This window comes from Bactrocera dorsalis, chromosome 1, assembly GCF_023373825.1.
Source record: "Bactrocera dorsalis isolate Fly_Bdor chromosome 1, ASM2337382v1, whole genome shotgun sequence".
In the NCBI taxonomy this organism is placed as follows: domain Eukaryota; kingdom Metazoa; phylum Arthropoda; class Insecta; order Diptera; family Tephritidae; genus Bactrocera; species Bactrocera dorsalis.
In genome coordinates, this window is record NC_064303.1 from 62,126,284 (window position 1) to 62,143,858 (window position 17,575).

Below are 17,575 nucleotides of genomic sequence, written 5' to 3' on the forward strand. Positions count from 1 at the left end.
CGACTTCTTCCTTTTCGAAAGAGTGCATTTGCCCATGAAAGGAAAGCGTTATGCAGACGTAGAGGCCATTCAAAAGGCTTGCATTGGCACATTGACGGCCATACCGGCCAACGAGCTAAACCACTCGTTCGACATGCTTTTGGAACGTGCAAAAAGCTGTATTGAATCAGAAGGAGACTATTTTGAATGAAATAAATTGATTTTGCCGAAAAAAACATTTTTTTCTGTTTTTTTAAGTCCCGTTTTCTTTGGAACACACCTTGTAAATTGATTTTGACGTGAAAGTGATGATCGCCATCAAACAACCTGAACAAACATCACTCATCATCGAAAAAATACATCTCATCGCACTGTTGCCAGGTCTCATAAGACAGAAGGATTCACAAGTAGAAATCGATGTTCCACTGGTAATGTAAACCATCATTCGTCCTTACATGAGCATCTGAGGCTGTTGTTGAGAAACCAAAATTCCAACCACTTGCGATAGAGAACCAACTACCATCCTGACCTGAGCAGCCTTTATATCCACAACGATGATCCGTTTGAAATACGATGGTATATGGCATAAAGCTCAAGCCCTTTTAAACTCGACCCTTAAAATTGCGAATATAGCGGCCGAACTAGTAAAAAACTCAAACTGCCGATCATGTATGCCAATCTATTACTTATCATATTCGTAGCATAAAAATTAGCTCAAATAATGATAATAAGTTTTGTTTTGAATACAACGCAAAAATTAGCCAAAAACCCTATAGGCGAGGCTTAAAATACGATGCACAGTGGGGTATTTGTCCCTGAAACTGTAGATCAATTCAAACGTACATTTCATTGAACAAATTTGGATTGATTTATATTATTTGTATCGTTTTTACTATAAAAAAGTCAATTCCGAAAACAGCTTAGTGGGAAATTTTTATTTTACGAAGGTTTACATAGTATTACCAAAGAGCAAATAAACTGAAAGTTATGTTGCTATTTTTATATTTATATGATTATACATTATTGCTACGGTTTTAAGCATCAGGAATAACAAATTAATAATCATCACTGTCCCTACTACTATAATCATCAGTATCTGTACTATCAGATTCATTATTATCATCATCATCAGGATTTGCTGGAGGAGCTGCTGATTTCAAAAGTTCCAAAGCTGTTTGCGGCAAGCTCTTAGATTTTTTGCGGGTAATTTGGTTTTACTTGAAATCAATGGATCTGAAGTAACTAAAAATCTCTTTAATATATCCTCATTACATTTTGTTCGACTACTTTTGCGAGAAAAATGCTCCCTGTATCTTTTAAAATCTTTATTTCGAGCTTCCTGTGCTTCCTCTGATAGTTGGCCAATTGGAAGCAAAGCGTGTGCTATAATTTCCGGTCCGTGGATAAAGAATTTATGTAAAGTTGGAGTCATGTTATACCAAGGATAACATTGTAAAAAGTATCGGGCAGTGTTTTGTGCAAAATCACGAAACTTCTCTATATCTATTTCATATCCCGAAGTAACCACCACTAATAATGTATGCATTCTTTTTATCAGCTCCAAGTCAACTTTCGTTATACTTGCAGATAGTTCTGCATTTTGGAAGAAACGTCTGGCTGTATTTCTATCATTACTATTTCCACATCCAGGTTTTGGTTGATCAATGATTAATCCAGCTTTTTCTCTAAATTCCTTTATTATTCGATTTTTATTTTCATTTACGACTTTTTTATCACTTTCTGATCTGGCTTGCCATTTTTTTATTGGTAACTTATATGACAAGTGAAGAAGGCATTCGAAAAAGCTTATCCATCCGTGTAATGTAGATAGTCCAAATTGTAAATTTTTTATTTTTACCTCCTTTTCGATCATTTTGTCAATTAAATTAAATTCTCTACTCATTCCGCCACACAAGTAGCACTTTTGGGTAGAGGGTGTTTCTGTTAAGGCATTGCAAACTTTTCCGTCTACCATTGATAAAATCAAATTGTGTCTCACTTCTACAAAGTTATCACCATACGGTACAATAGAGCAAGAAAGATCCCTTATCTCCTTTTCTACTCTATTTTTTTCTGCTACTGAAACTCTTCCGGACTCTTTTTCAAATGACATTCTCAAAGGTCTGCAAAATCTGGTGGAAGAGGGTCGAGGATTTTGCCATATTATTTTTTCCTCACAAAACAATTTAACTGGAACAATGGAAGTCATAAAAACCGATAAATCGCTTGCTTCTGCTCCATGGAAAGCTTGTTTATACAAACTATGACCTGAACTTCCATCAAAGTCCCACTTCGTATACAAGCAGAACTTATTAAATGACTTCGGTACATAAATTTTTCCATACTTTAGTAAGCTTGTTCTTATATTATTGCAATTAGTTTATGATGAAAAGTTGAATATTGTAAAAAAGGCACAAAAGGGCAACTTTTTTTTTTTGAATATTAGTCCAATATGCACAGATTATGGTAAATGCAAAATTATAATATACACTCACGCACAAAAAAACATATGTGTATATAAACATGAAAAATACCAATTTTTTTAAGGTTTAAAACAAAAATCAATTAAAAATATAAACACACTTTTTTTCAAACTCAAATAAATGTACAATATAAACACTTGAACTACCTGAGGTTGAATGTTCCATATTAACTTTAAATCTTTCTTTGGAAATTATTACGAAAAAATACTTTAGTCACCGACAAAATTACACAAATCACCTCTTGCTAACAAACTTGTTATAAATTTGTGAACAACTAATTATATTTCTTTAAGAATCTGTCATTGTTTTATTTTTCAGATGACGACAAGGGTAGAAATCATGGCGATGAGGACACGACCACTTTTCCCTCCCTTTTCTTCAAAGACGCATAACTCGATGAAAAAAAAATTTTTTTTTGAAATTTATTTTGTGTACTCTTTTAAGTTTAATAAACAAGTGAAAAAAACGGATAGTAAAGATATCTAGTGCTTCTTATGATTTGGAATGTGCATACAATTTTTCACGTCAATAACCGCATACCCACAGATCTGTCGCTCTGCGTTATAGTGGTGGGTAAGGATAATCTTTCGAAACAGTTCAATGATAACGCCACACTACTGTTTCAAGGTTTCAGTGGTGCGCACCACGCTTTACAGGAAGTGTGCAGCGGATGAGTTCCGTCTGGCGGCCTAAGCGTTCGAATGGTTGATTAGGTAGATTAAAACGCGTTTTCAGCAGGCATTTTGGCAGTACGCAGGCAGCGAAGAATGACATAACGCAAGGTGAGAATGTACCATTAAAAAAAGGCCAGTCTGTGCAAACTGGCATTGACCGCTACGTTAATATAAAAAGGAAATTAAGTTCTTCAAAGTCAGCGGTCAATTCTAAAAATTAGAAGTCGGCACACCAAATATGAATACAACGGAAGTTTTAAATGGCAACAGATTTGTCTTACTAAGCAAGAGTTCAGACGACGATGCGAAGGGTACCACCACAGTCATTAATGCAAAACCCCCTCCAATTTATTTGCGTGAGCGTAGCTCAAATGCACTTGTCTCCAAACTAAGCAACTTAATAGGCACAAACAATTTTCATATTGTGCTCTTGAAAAAAGGAAACATAGATGAAACAAAAATTCAAACATACATTGAAAAAAGTTTAATGGATATTGTAAAGTACTTGTCAAATAATAACAAAAACAAGTAAGGAAGGGCTAAGTTCGGGTGTCACCGAACATTTTATACTCTCGCATGATAAAGTGATAATCGAGATTTCATTATCCGTCATTTACATATTTTTTTATTTTGGTTCCTAATGTATATATTGTATTATATAGAGAAGGCATCAGATGGAATTCAAAATAGCGTTATGTTGGAAGAAGGCGTGGTTGTGAACCGATTTCACCCATATTTCGTACATGTCATCAGGGTGCTAAGAAAATATTATATACCGAATTTCATTGAAATCGGTCGAGTAGTTCCTGAGATATGGTTTTTGGTCCATAAGTGGGCGACGCCACGCCCATTTTCAATTTTTATTAAAAGCCTGGGTGCAGCTTCCTTCTGCCATTTCTTCCGTAAAATTTAGTGCTTCTGACGTTTTTTGTTAGTCGGTTAACGCACTTTTAGTGATTTTTAACATAACCTTTGTATGGGAGGTGGGCGTGGTTATTATCCGATTTCTTAAATTTTTGAACTGTATGTGGAAATGTCTGAAGGAAACGATTCTATAGAGTTTGGTTGACGTTGCTGTAGTAGTTTACGATATATGTACAAAAAACTTAGTAGGGGGCGGGGCCACGCCCACTTTTCCAAAAAAATTACTTCCAAATATGCCCCTCCTTAATGCGATCCTTTGTGCCAAATTTGACTTTAATATCTTTATTTATGGCTTAGTTATGACACTTTATAGGATTTCGGTTTCCGCCATTTTGTGGGCGTGGCAGTGGGCCGATTTTGCCCATCTTCGAACTTAACCTTCTTATGGAGCCAAGAAATACGTGTACCAAGTTTCAGCATGATATCTCAATTTTTACTCAAGTTACAGCTTGCACGGACGGACGGACGGACGGACGGACAGACGGACGGACGGACGGACAGACAGACATCCGGATTTCAAATCTACTCGTCACCCTGATCACTTTGGTATACATAACCCTATATCTAACTCTTTTAATTTTAGGACTTACAAACAACCGTTATGTGAACAAAACTATAATACTCTCTTTAGCAACTTTGTTGCGAGAGTATAATTACTACTCATACCAACTGAAGAGCTCAAAAGCCCTAGTCGCTGTCATAAAGGGCATTGAGTCTTCGGTAGACTCTATCGATGTGAAAGACGCACTGGAAGAAGGTGGTTTTAGCATTAAATCAGTAGTAAATATTTTAACCAGGAACAAAGTCCCACAACCAATGTTCAAAATAGAACTGATGACATATTGTAACCAACTAAAGAAAAATGAAATACACTCGATTTATAATTTAAAATATCTGCTACATCGCAGAATTACCGTTGAGGAACCGCATAAGAGAAATGGTCCGGTACAATGTACAAACTGCCAAGAGTATGGACGCACGAAAGCATATTGCACTCTAAGCAGTGTCTGTGTGGTGTGTGGTGATATACACCCTACTTCTAAATGTACTCTTAAAAAAGAATATTCAAATAAAAAATGCAGCAATTGTGGGGGAAATCACACTGCTAACTACAGAGGATTCAAGCACGTCGTAACCAAATGTTACAGACACCCCGTAATGAAATAATAGCAACCTCAGAAAAAAGTTCCAATCATTTTACTTCTAACAATAATAATATGCAAGGAAGCTATGCAAATGTGGTGAAAGGCAACACTGTGCAAATGCAACTGCCGCAAAATCCTCCAAATGGAGGTATTGAAACTATGGTTATAAATCTTACACAGTGTTTGACTCAATTTATGTCTACCATGCAAAACATGATCCAAGATTTAATAAAATCACAAAATCAAATTCTGCAAAATTTATTAAGTAAAAAATGAGCTTACTAAATATCAAATATTAACCAACATAAATTAGAGATTATCAGATTTCTGTCTGAAAGGAATATAGATGTAATGCTCTGAACTAAGCATTACATCTAACAAATAAAAATAATTTCAATATACCGGGATTTAGACTATAAATTACAAATCATCCGGATGGAAAAGTGCATGGTGGCACGGCAGTGTTGATTAGAAATCGTTTAAACCACTATGCTCTAGAATCTCATGCTACACCACAGTTACAAGCTACAACAATATCACTAAAAAAATCGGAGTTGTGATCTAAACCTTACGGCTATATACTGTCCACCTCGTTTTAAAATTACAGAAATCGAATTTAAAGACTTTTTTGGAACACTATGTCAAAGATTTCTAGCAGGTGGAGATGTCTTATTAATCCGAAAGGACGACAGCTGTATCAAACTGTCATAAATAGGCACAATAACCTTGAAATAATATCTCCTGGTAAGCCGACATATTGGCCTAGTGATCGCAAGAAAATACCAGATTTAATTGATTTTGCTGTAATCAAAAATAAAGATAAATCGCTTATAATAGCTGATGCATGTACTGATCTATCTTCTGATCACTCTCCTGTAATAATAACGTTATGTGAACAACCCAGATTCCTTAATCGAAAAGTGGGTCTAACTTCTTATAAAACAAATTGGCTAAAATATAAAAAATAAGTCCGTAGCCATATTAATATTGAGTACAAAATAAATACAGAAAGAGATATTGATGAAAGCATAAGAGAAGTCAATGATACAATAACCAGCGCAGCTGTCTTAGCAACACCAAACAAAAGCTATAAGCCGCTTGGTTTCAGAAAAATCTCTAATAGAGAAATAGAAATGCTTGTAAATATGCAAGACGTGAATAGCACCCCTTTCCGCTCACCATCAATTAAAATCTGCTGTACGTAAATTAAAAAAGCGCTTAAACGTGAGGAAGAATTGAACACCGAAATGTATATAAAGAAGCTGTGTCCAAATTCAAACAAGCAAAATTCCCTTTGGAAAGCCCAAAAGTCCATGAAGCCACCAACTGACTCCAACATGCCTATACGAGACTTGGGTGGAAATTGGGCTCGAAGTGACGAGGTAAAGGCTAATTGCTTTGCAAATCACCTAGAAAAGGTATTTCAACACAATTTGCCAAAGAACAACTTTAAGCTGTCAACCTTAAGGTTGGTACGCAGCTCTCAAGTAATTGCTCAAGAAAAAAAATACATTATTTCTGAAGTAAGTTTGACAGCTGGTTGCGCAATGTGAATGATCCACATTAGAAGAGCAAGAGAGAATAAACAAAGTAAACAAACTTTGTGCGTATGTATGTATGTGTATGGTAACACAAATATTTTCATTGAGATTTAAGGATTGTTGTTGATGATTGGTTGGTTTTATACAACATTTCAAAATGGAATATACTTTATAATAATGATTTCAACTAATTTAGGATGAATTTGACGATTACTTCGAATTTCCCTCAAGAAACAATTGTTGATTTGATGTTTCTTCGCAAAACCAGGTTTGCCATATTCACATTTTATTGAAAAAAAGTATTAAAAATTAGTACTAGATTTCTTGAGAGCTGCGTACTAGCACACGTAACTTTATCGCAGGAACGTTTCTGAACCGTTTCTTAAGCGTTTTTTTATATGAAGTTTTTACGTTTCTTGAGAGCTGCTTACTAAGCTTTACCCAACACAGCTAAAGAGTCGCTCGAGTCTCTTAAGACTTCACTTTCTGAAATTATTGGTATCATCAAAGAACTTAATCCAAAAATATTTCTAGATGTCGCGCAGGCGTTTGATAAGGTGTGGCACGAAGGTCTTTTATACAAGATTAAAAAAATTCTACCTTTAGAATTGTATAAAACATTGGAGTCTTATTTAAAAAATAGAAAATTTATGGTAAAAGTGGGTGATTTCATATCTGATGAACGACAGATAAGGGCTGATGTACCCCAGGGCAGTGTTTTAGGCCCAACACTATACATCATATTAGATCTTCCAACAGCTAATAATGTATTAACTTCCACTTTTGCGGACGACACAGCTATAGTGAGCCGTAACAAATGCCACATTTTAGCATCAAGAATATTAGCGGAGCATTTAAGTTCTGTCGAAGAATGGCTAGCGAACTGCCGTATAAATGTGAATGAACAGAAGTGTAAGCACATTACATTTTCGCTAAGACCAAAGATGTGGCCGGCAGTGAAAATAAGCCATATTTTCGAACCCCAGCGAACGAAGTAATATACATATCTTGGTATTCACCTAGATAGAATGCTCACGTGGAGAAAACACATCTCTAGTAAAATAACATGTATGAAGATTAGAGCTGCAAATTTAAATTCTTCTTCTTCTTAATTGGCGTAGACACCGCTTATGCGATTATAGCCCAGTCAACAACAGCGCGCCAGTCGTTTCTTCTTTTCGCTACGTGGCGCCAATTGGATATTCCAAGCGAGGCCAGGTCCTTCTCCACTTGGTCCTTCCAACGGAGTGGAGGTCTTCCTCTTCCTCTGCTTCCCGCGGCGGGTACTGCGTCGAATACTTTCAGAGCTGGAGTGTTTTCGTCCATCCGAACAACATGACCTAGCCAGCGTAGCCGCTGTCTTTTAATTCGCTGAACTATGTCAATGTCGTCGTATATCTCGTACAGCTCATCGTTCCATCGAATGCGATATTCGCCGTGGCCAACGCGCAAAGGACCATAAATCTTTCGCAGAACTTTTCTCTCGAAAACTCGCAACGTCGACTCATCTGTTGTTGACATCGTCCAGGCCTCTGCACCATATAGCAGGACGGGAATTATGAGTGACTTATAGAGTTTAGTTTTTGTTTGTCGAGAGAGGACTTTGCTTCTCAATTGCCTACTTAGTCCGAAGTAGCACCTGTTGGCAAGAGTTATCCTGCGTTGGATTTCTAGGCTGACATTGTTGGTGGTGTTTACGCTGGTTCCAAGATAGACGAAATTATCTACAACTTCAAAGTTATGACTGTCAACAGTGACGTGAGTGCCAAGTTGCGAGTGCGACGACTGTTTGTTTGATGACAGGAGATATTTCGTCTTGCCCTCGTTCACTGCCAGACCCATTTGCGTTGCTTCCTTGTCCAGTCTGGAGAAAGCAGAACTAACGGCGCGGGTGTTGAGGCCGATGATATCAATATCATCGGCATACGCCAGCAGTTGTACACTCTTATAGAAGATGGTACCTTCTCTGTTGAGTTCTGCAGCTCGAACTATTTTCTCCAGAAGCAGGTTGAAAAAGTCGCACGATAGGAATCACCTTGTCTGAAACCTCGTTTGGTATCGAACGGCTCGGAGAGGTCCTTCCCGATCCTGACGGAGCTTTTTGTGTTGCTCAACGTCAGTTTACACAGCCGTATTAGTTTTGCGGGGATACCAAATTCAGACATCGCGGCATAAAGGCAGCTCCTTTTCGTGCTGTCGAAAGCAGCTTTGAAATCGACGAATAGGTGGTGAGTGTCGATTCTCCTTTCACGGGTCTTTTCCAAGATTTGGCGCATGGTGAATATCTGGTCGGTTGTTGATTTACCAGGTCTGAAGCCACACTGATAAGGTCCAATCAGTTTGTTGACGGTGGGCTTTAATCTTTCACACAATACGCTCGACAGAACCTTATATGCGATGTTGAGGAGGCTTATCCCACGGTAGTTGGCGCAGATTGTGGGGTCTCCTTTTTTATGGATTGGGCAGAGCACACTTAGATTCCAATCGTTGGGCATGCTTTCGTCCGACCATATTTTACAAAGAAGTTGATGCATGCTCCTTATCAGTTCTTCGCCGCCGTGTTTGAATAGCTCGGCCGGCAATCCATCGGCCCCTGCCGCTTTGTTGTTTTTCAGGCGGGCAATTGCTATTCGAACTTCTTCATGATCGGGCAATGGAACGTCTGCTCCATCGTCATCGATTGGGGAATCGGGTTCGCCTTCTCCCGGTGTTGTGCTATCACTGCCATTCAGCAGGTTGGAGAAGTGTTCCCTCCATAATTTAAGTATGCTCTGGACATCGGTAACTAGATCACCTTGGGGGGTTCTACAGGAGTATGCTCCGGTCTTGAAACCTTCTGTAAGTCGCCGCATCTTTTCGTAGAATTTTCGAGCATTACCCCTGTCGGCCAGCTTATCGAGCTGTTCGTACTCACGCATTTCGGCCTCTTTCTTCTTCTGTCTGCAAATGCGTCTCGCTTCCCTCTTCAACTCTCGGTATCTATCCCATCCCGCACGTGTTGTGGTCGATCGTAACGTTGCGAGGTAGGCAGCCTGTTTTCTCTCCGCTGCGACACGGCACTCCTCGTCGTACCAGCTGTTCTTTTGCACTTTCCGAAAACCAATGGTTTCGGTTGCAGCTGTACGTAAAGAGTTTAAAATGCCGTCCCACAGTTCCCTTATACCGAGTTGTTGACGAGTGCTCTCAGAGAGCAGGAGTGCAAGCCGAGTAGAGAATCGTTCGGCTGTATGTTGTGATTGCAGCTTCTCGACGTCGAACCTTCCTTGTGTTTGTTGGCGTGCGTTTTTTGCTGCACAGAGGCGGGTGCGAATCTTAGCTGCAACAAGATAATGGTCCGAGTCGATGTTAGGACCTCGGAGCGCACGCACATCTAAAACACTGGAGACATGTCTTCCGTCTATCACAACATGATCGATCTAATTGGTAGTTTTTCGATCCGGAGACAGCCAAGTAGCTTGATGGATCTTCTTATGCTGGAATCTAGTACTACAGACTTGCCGGCCGAGCTATTCAAACACGGCGGCGAAGAACTGATAAGGAGCATGCATCAGCTTCTTTGTAAAATATGGTCGGACGAAAGCATGCCCAACGACTGGAATTTAAGTGTGCTATGCCCAATCCATAAAAAAGGAGACCCCACAATCTGCGCCAACTACCGTGGGATTAGCCTCCTCAACATCGCATATAAGGTTCTATCGAGCGTATTGTGTGAAAGATTAAAGCCCACCGTCAACGAACTGATTGGACCTTATCAGTGTGGCTTCAGACCTGGTAAATCAACAACCGACCAGATATTCACCATGCGCCAAATCTTGGAAAAGACCCGTGAAAGGAGAATCGACACTCACCACCTATTCGTCGATTTCAAAGCTGCTTTCGACAGCACGAAAAGGAGCTGCCTTTATGCCGCGATGTCTGAATTTGGTATCCCCGCAAAACTGATACGGCTGTGTAAACTGACGTTGAGCGGCACCAAAAGCTCCGTCAGGATCGGGAAGAACCTCTCCGAGCCGTTCGATACCAAACGAGGTTTCAGACAAGGCGACTCCCTATCGTGCGACTTTTTCAATCTGCTGCTGGAGAAAATAGTTCGAGCTGCAGAACTTAATCGAGCAGGTACAATCTTCTATAAGAGTGTACAGCTGCTGGCGTATGCCGATGATATTGATATTTTAGATAATTTCGTCTATCTTGGAACCAGCGTAAACACCACCAACAATGTCAGCCTAGAAATCCAACGCAGGATAACTCTTGCCAACAGGTGCTACTTCGGACTGAGTAGGCAATTGAGAAGCAAAGTCCTCTCTCGACAGACAAAAACCAAACTCTATAAGTCTCTCATAATTCCCGTCCTGCTATATGGTGCAGAGGCTTGGACGATGTCAACAGCGGATGAGTCGACGTTGCGAGTTTTCGAGAGAAAAATTCTGCGAAAGATTTATGGTCCTTTGCGCGTTGGCCACGGCGAATATCGCATTCGATGGAACGATGAGCTGTACGAGATATACGACGACATTGACATAGTTCAGCGAATTAAAAGACAGCGGCTACGCTGGCTAGGTCATGTTGTCCGGATGGATGAAAACACTCTAGCTCTGAAAGTATTCGACGCAGTACCCGCCGGGGGAAGCAGAGGAAGAGGAAGACCTCCACTCCGTTGGAAGGACCAAGTGGAGAAGGACCTGGCTTCGCTTGGAATATCCAATTGGCGCCACGTAGCGAAAAAGAGAAACGACTGGCGCGCGGTTGTTAACTCGGCTATAATCGCGTAAGCGGTGTCTACGCCAATTAAGAAGAAGAAGAAGTACTATAGACAACCATGTTTCGGGCCCCGGCGAAGTCGATCAGCCTCAACCCATTTGGGGAATTTTCGTCATGGAGGCTGAATTTACCGACCGTAGTACCAAAGATACCTTCTTTGCCCACCCTGGCGTTGAAGTCGCCAAGCACGATTTTTACATCGTGACGGGGGCATCTCACATAAGTGCGCTCCAAGCACTCATAAAAGGCATCTTTGGTCACATCGTCCTTCTCTTCCGTCGGGGCGTGGGCGCAAATCAGCGATATGTTGAAGAACCTCGCTTTGATGCGGATTGTGGCTAGACGTTCATCCACCGCAGTGAATGATAGTACTCGGCGACGGAGTCTCTCTCCCACCACGAATCCCACACCAAACCTGCGCTCCTTTATATGGCCACTGTAGTAAATGTCACAAGGACCTACTCGTCTCTGTCCTTGTCCCGTCCATCGCATTTCTTGGACGGCGGTGATGTCAGCCTTTGTTTTCACGAGGACATCAACCAGCTGGGCAGCGGCACCTTCCCAATTAAGGGACCGGACATTCCAAGAGCATGCCCTCAATTCGTAGTCCTTATTTCGTTTGCCATGGTCGTCATCAAAAGGGGGGTCTCTCATCCGAGGCTGGTTATGACTATTCACTGGGCGTGTTTTTTTACGTGGCGGGTCCCAAACCCAGCGCACAACCCTATGCAGGAGATGTTTCGCCTTCTCACGTTAGCTCGCCTTCAAACGGATGTTCTTAGGCTACCCAGAGGATACTTGGTCAAAGACCGGAAGTCGTGAGCTGCTTGAGTCACATGTAAAAGAATCGTTTCTGGCCACTCCCAAGTGAATGGCAATCAGAGAACTTTCCTCACTTGCGTGAACTTCTACACATGACTCCATCCTCCGCAAATTTAAATTGGCTTTTAAATAAAAACTCCAAACTTAGCCTAGACAACAAAGTGCTTTTATACTATAAGGGGCCATCCATAAATTACGTCACACGAATTTAAGGACTTTTTAAACCCTTCCCCGTCCTTGTCACAAGTTGTCACATTTTGAACTAGCCCAACACCCTTTCGTGACGTCACACATTTTCTAATTTTATGGATTTATCAAAAAATAAAAATATTCTATTATTCTTATTTATATTATATTGAATAATCTTTAATAAAATCAACATTTAGTTAAATATTAAAGTATAGATACAACGAATGACTAGTCAAGAAATAATAGATACTTAATTATTCTAAATAATTAAAAATACAAAACTTAATCATCTTGTGTCCATGGACTTTTGACCCACTCCTTTATATCATTTATTACTGGTAAATCAGGGACTTCATTTTCGTTCTGAATATGGATGCCCGGAAAATCTTTCGTATCAACATCGTCTTCTTTCATCCATAAAGCATCGTCATCATTCATTAAACAGAGAATCTCTCGGGCACGTCTAGCCGAAATTCTTTGAGGACGAATTTTCGTGATAGGTATCAGCTCTTGTTTTTTATGTGATTGTTTGTGTTGATTGGTGGCTTTATATGAAGAAAAATATAGGCCACATATGCTACACGATCTTTTAAATAAAGTCATACTTATTACGACACTAGGACAATAACTATCATATGGAACTTGTTTCAGATGGGATGATGCTTGGAGATTTAATAATATCTATAGTAATAATGGAGCAAACTTAGCGTCGTTTTCATCACTCCCTGTGACTCCATAACCTTCTGATGTCTGTTTAATTAACACAGGTGGTGCTAAAAATTCTTCTTTTAATAATTTCCAAAGACTAGAACGTCTTACACCGCAACATGCAATAGTTTCACATTTAACGGCACAATTTCGATTTCTTTGGCGTCGCGATTTGAAGGTACCGTTGGAAAGAGGAAGTCCTCCTGAGTTTAGTTTAGGAGATATTCGGCCTTAAAGTTCAAAAATTCGCAAAATTGGACCATTTCAAGGAGTTATTTCACCATTTTAAACACACTTTTTTCTCATTTTTCACATCAAATTAATTAAATTGCACTATAATATTTTAAATAAACCTATATTTTACTGTTTTAGCACGTTTTTTACATAAAAAATATTTATTTTAAAAATTACATTTTACACTTGTGTGAACCTCATTTGTTTACCAAAAATTACGACGAAATGGAGCGCTGCCATGTGATGATAAGGCAATTCGCTGAAATTCCTCTTTTTCGCAAAAATTCCTCTATGCATGCATATGAATATTTTCTTTTTTAAATTTATTGAGGAAATAAGTAATATTATATACATGTATTAATATTATATGTATATACATATGTGTAAATAATATTATATAATAATATTACGTAATAAAGTGTAAAGTATATTGGATATAAAGTGGTTATATTTTTTGGTTATTATGCACTCATATTGAAATAAAATTTGAGTTTTCGTTATAAAATGGATAAATTTTGATTATTATATCTGTCAGCGATTTCCATTTATTTTTGATGATACATATGTTTGTATTTTAGGCGACGATATATATATTATTATATTTAAAATATGAGTTTTGGGTATGAAGTGGTTATATTTTTTGGTTATCATGCACTCATACTGAAACAAAATTTGAGTTTTGGATATAAAGTAGTTATATTTTTTGGTTATTATGCACTCAAACTCATATTTTAAATATAATAATATATATATTGTCACCTAAAATACAAACCAATGTATCATCAAAAATAAATGGAAATCGCTGATAGATATAATAACCAAAATTTACCATTTTATAACGAAAACTTAAATTTTGAGTGCATGATAACCATAAGTTATAACCACTTTATACCGAAAAGCCAATATATTTTTTTTTATTTTCAACGCAGAAAGGAGTACTACGCGAAAGTACTTCAGTCACCCCGGGTATTCGCTCGGCCAGGGTTATTTTTTTAGAGCACGGCCGAAGGCCGCCAACGCAGAAAGGAGTACTACGCGAGAGTACTTCGGTCACCCCGGGTATTCGCTGATGATTTTATTATAGTATAAAATTGTAATATGTACATATATAAAAATGTTATATTACAATCATATGTATAATATAATATTATCACACGATTTTACTTATCTGTGTTTATTAAATATAAATCACATATTATTCATATATGTATGTATGTATATAGAAAAGTGTTCACATATTCAATTTTAGCTTGAAAAATCTTCTTTATAGTTTGTTTATAGTTAATAAAGAAAAAGGAATCACTCGAAAGTACAAACAAAGAAAACGCTGTGAAACGCTAAAGAAATCCTTCAGTTTTGGTTTTTAAGGTGTGGCAATGCTGGTTTTCCTCGTAAATATAAACACTCTAAGCTTTTCAGCCATAAATTTGGTAAGTGATTTTAAATTACTAAATTTGGCTGAAAAATTACAAAATAAAAGTGAAAAGTGAACTTATTTCAATGTTAACAGTGTATATTTAAATATAGTGAGTGAAAAACGTGAAAATATTCTGTGAAAGATGGAGAAATAACATGGGTCCTTAGGGCAAATTTTGAATTTTTAAACGTGAATATTTTTAAAAATATTAGCTATTTTTACATAATTTTTGGATATTTCTCCTCTAGAGAAGCCCCCCTATCCGTACATACCCCATTTTCCCGGAAATTCGGTTTTTTTTACCCCTCCGCCAAAGTAATCGGTATCGTGCCCATTTAACTATCAAATCATCGTGATTTAATAGTGCACCAATAAGTTCGCGACTGAGAGGTGCCATGCGTTGTTCAACTCTGCTAAATGCACTCCTTCCTGGGGCATTTGTAGCTATACAAAATGCATCTAATGAAAATCTTTAAAATGTTGTAAAGCTGAAACTATAACGCGGTAGACAATTTTGTAACTTTGATTAAAATTATAATATAAAATAAAATAAAGTACGATTCGCAGGAGAGCCCCAATGTTTACAAATTTATTGTAACGAACCCTAGGCACGGGAAGCAGGGGTAGTAAAAAGCTTCATTACAACTTAAGTATTAAAAAAACAAAGATTGTGTTTATAAATGTTTAATATTTTTTTGTTTACCTATAAATTTCACGTTTGTACATCACAAATTTTGAAATGTGATGTCACAAAGCTTTTGACCCCCCTGCCCCTTGTCACACAATGTCACTTCTGAATGATACCCTCCCCCCCTTCAAGGTGTGACGTAATTTATGGATGGCCCCTAATGCGGTCATAAAGCCGATTTGGATGTATGGCATTCAACTGTGGGGTACGACCTGTGCAACTAATATTGATATATGACAAAGATTTCAATCAAAAATGCTTAGAACAATCAGTTGTTCACCATGGTACTTGCGTAACGAAAATATCCATAAAGACCTTGGTATCCCTATGGTAAAGAAAGAAATAGGAGACAGCAGAACTAAATATATATCTAAACTCCGAGATCACCCAAACCCTTTGACTAATGCTCTGGTACATTCTTGCGATCAAACACGACTTAAAATAAGAGATTTTCTTGCGTATTAAAGAGCGACGTATCACCAAAACAGCTCAATCACTTGCTTGAGCCTATCTAGTTTTTAAATAGATTTAAGATTTTAAAACTTATTGTTAGGCTTTAAGAAAAAGCAGATTCAATAAATAAAATAAGTTTGTAAAACAAAAAAAAAATTATTTTCTCCACCAGCAGATTGAAATGTCGCACGATAGGGAGTCACCTCTCTGAAACCTCGTTTGGTATCGAACGGCTCAGAGAGATCCTTTTCGATCCTGATGAAGCTTTTGGTATTGCTGAACGTCAATACGGCGGTGTATTAGTTTTACGGGGATACCAAATTCAGACATTGTTATAATCGTTGATTATCTTCTCACTGCCCTTTTCAAGATTTTGCGCATGGTGAATGTCTAATTGGTTGTGGAGTTTCCAGGCCTTAAGCTGCACTGATAAAGTCCATCAGTTTGTTGACAGTGGCCTTTAATCTTTCACACAATACGCTCGACAGAACCTTATATGTGATATTTAGAGGAGGTTGGCGCAGACTGTGGGGTCTGTGTTTTTGTGGATTGGGCAGAGCCCTTTGAGCATACTTTCGTCCGGCCACATTTTACAAAGACGCTGATACATGCTCCTCTCACAACATAATCGATCTGGTTGGTGATCAGGAGGCAAAACTGCCAAAAGGGCCCACTCTCCTCAGTCCTTGTCCCGTCCAACGCGGACGGCGGTGATAATCAACTGTGCAGGTGCACCTTCCCAATTAAGGGAGCGGACATTCCAAGTGCATGCCCTTAAATCGGCGTTAGCATGCCCTAAATTTACGTTTGTGGAAACCGAATCGTATGCTCTGGCACAGGAAACTGTATCTCTGCAGTAAGTACTGGAGAAATCTACAGAAGCGCATATGTAAATTGATGGTGTAGTTAAATGCTTTATCTGCGGAATAAGTGATCATATTTCACACAACTTTAACCAGTACAATAAATGAGTTGGGCGTACACAAATGCCAGGCAAGTGCTTTCTCTTGCAATCATAACAACGGCTCTGGCATTGTTGCGATGTTAAGGTAACTCGTCCATTCTTACCACTAAATTAGAAAACAAATTTGTTTTGGTATTTCAGCAAATGGACAGAGGTATACATATATACAATTCCCAACCAAGAAGCAGAAGTTTTTGGTAGCGGTATTCATCAAGAATTTGATATCGAGTATGGTGTTCTCTTAGAATTGAATTCCGACTGAGGGAAATGTTTTGAAGCAGCTCTAATTCAGAAGATGTGCCAGAAACTTGGTATCCGGAAAACTCATACAACTGCACTACATCCGTAGTCCGATGGCACGGTGGAACGATTCAATCGAACTATCGAAGAACATTTAAGAAAAATTGTGGACAAATATCAAAAATATTGTAATACCCTCACATCAATGGCGTAACTATAGGGTGGCAAGTCGGCAAAATGCCACGGGCCCCCAGCCTAAAGGGGCCCCCGATCAGAGGAAATCTCAATTCCCAACATTTATTATTACACATACACATTACTTTGTTAAAAAAAGAAGTTTTGTCTTAAATTTA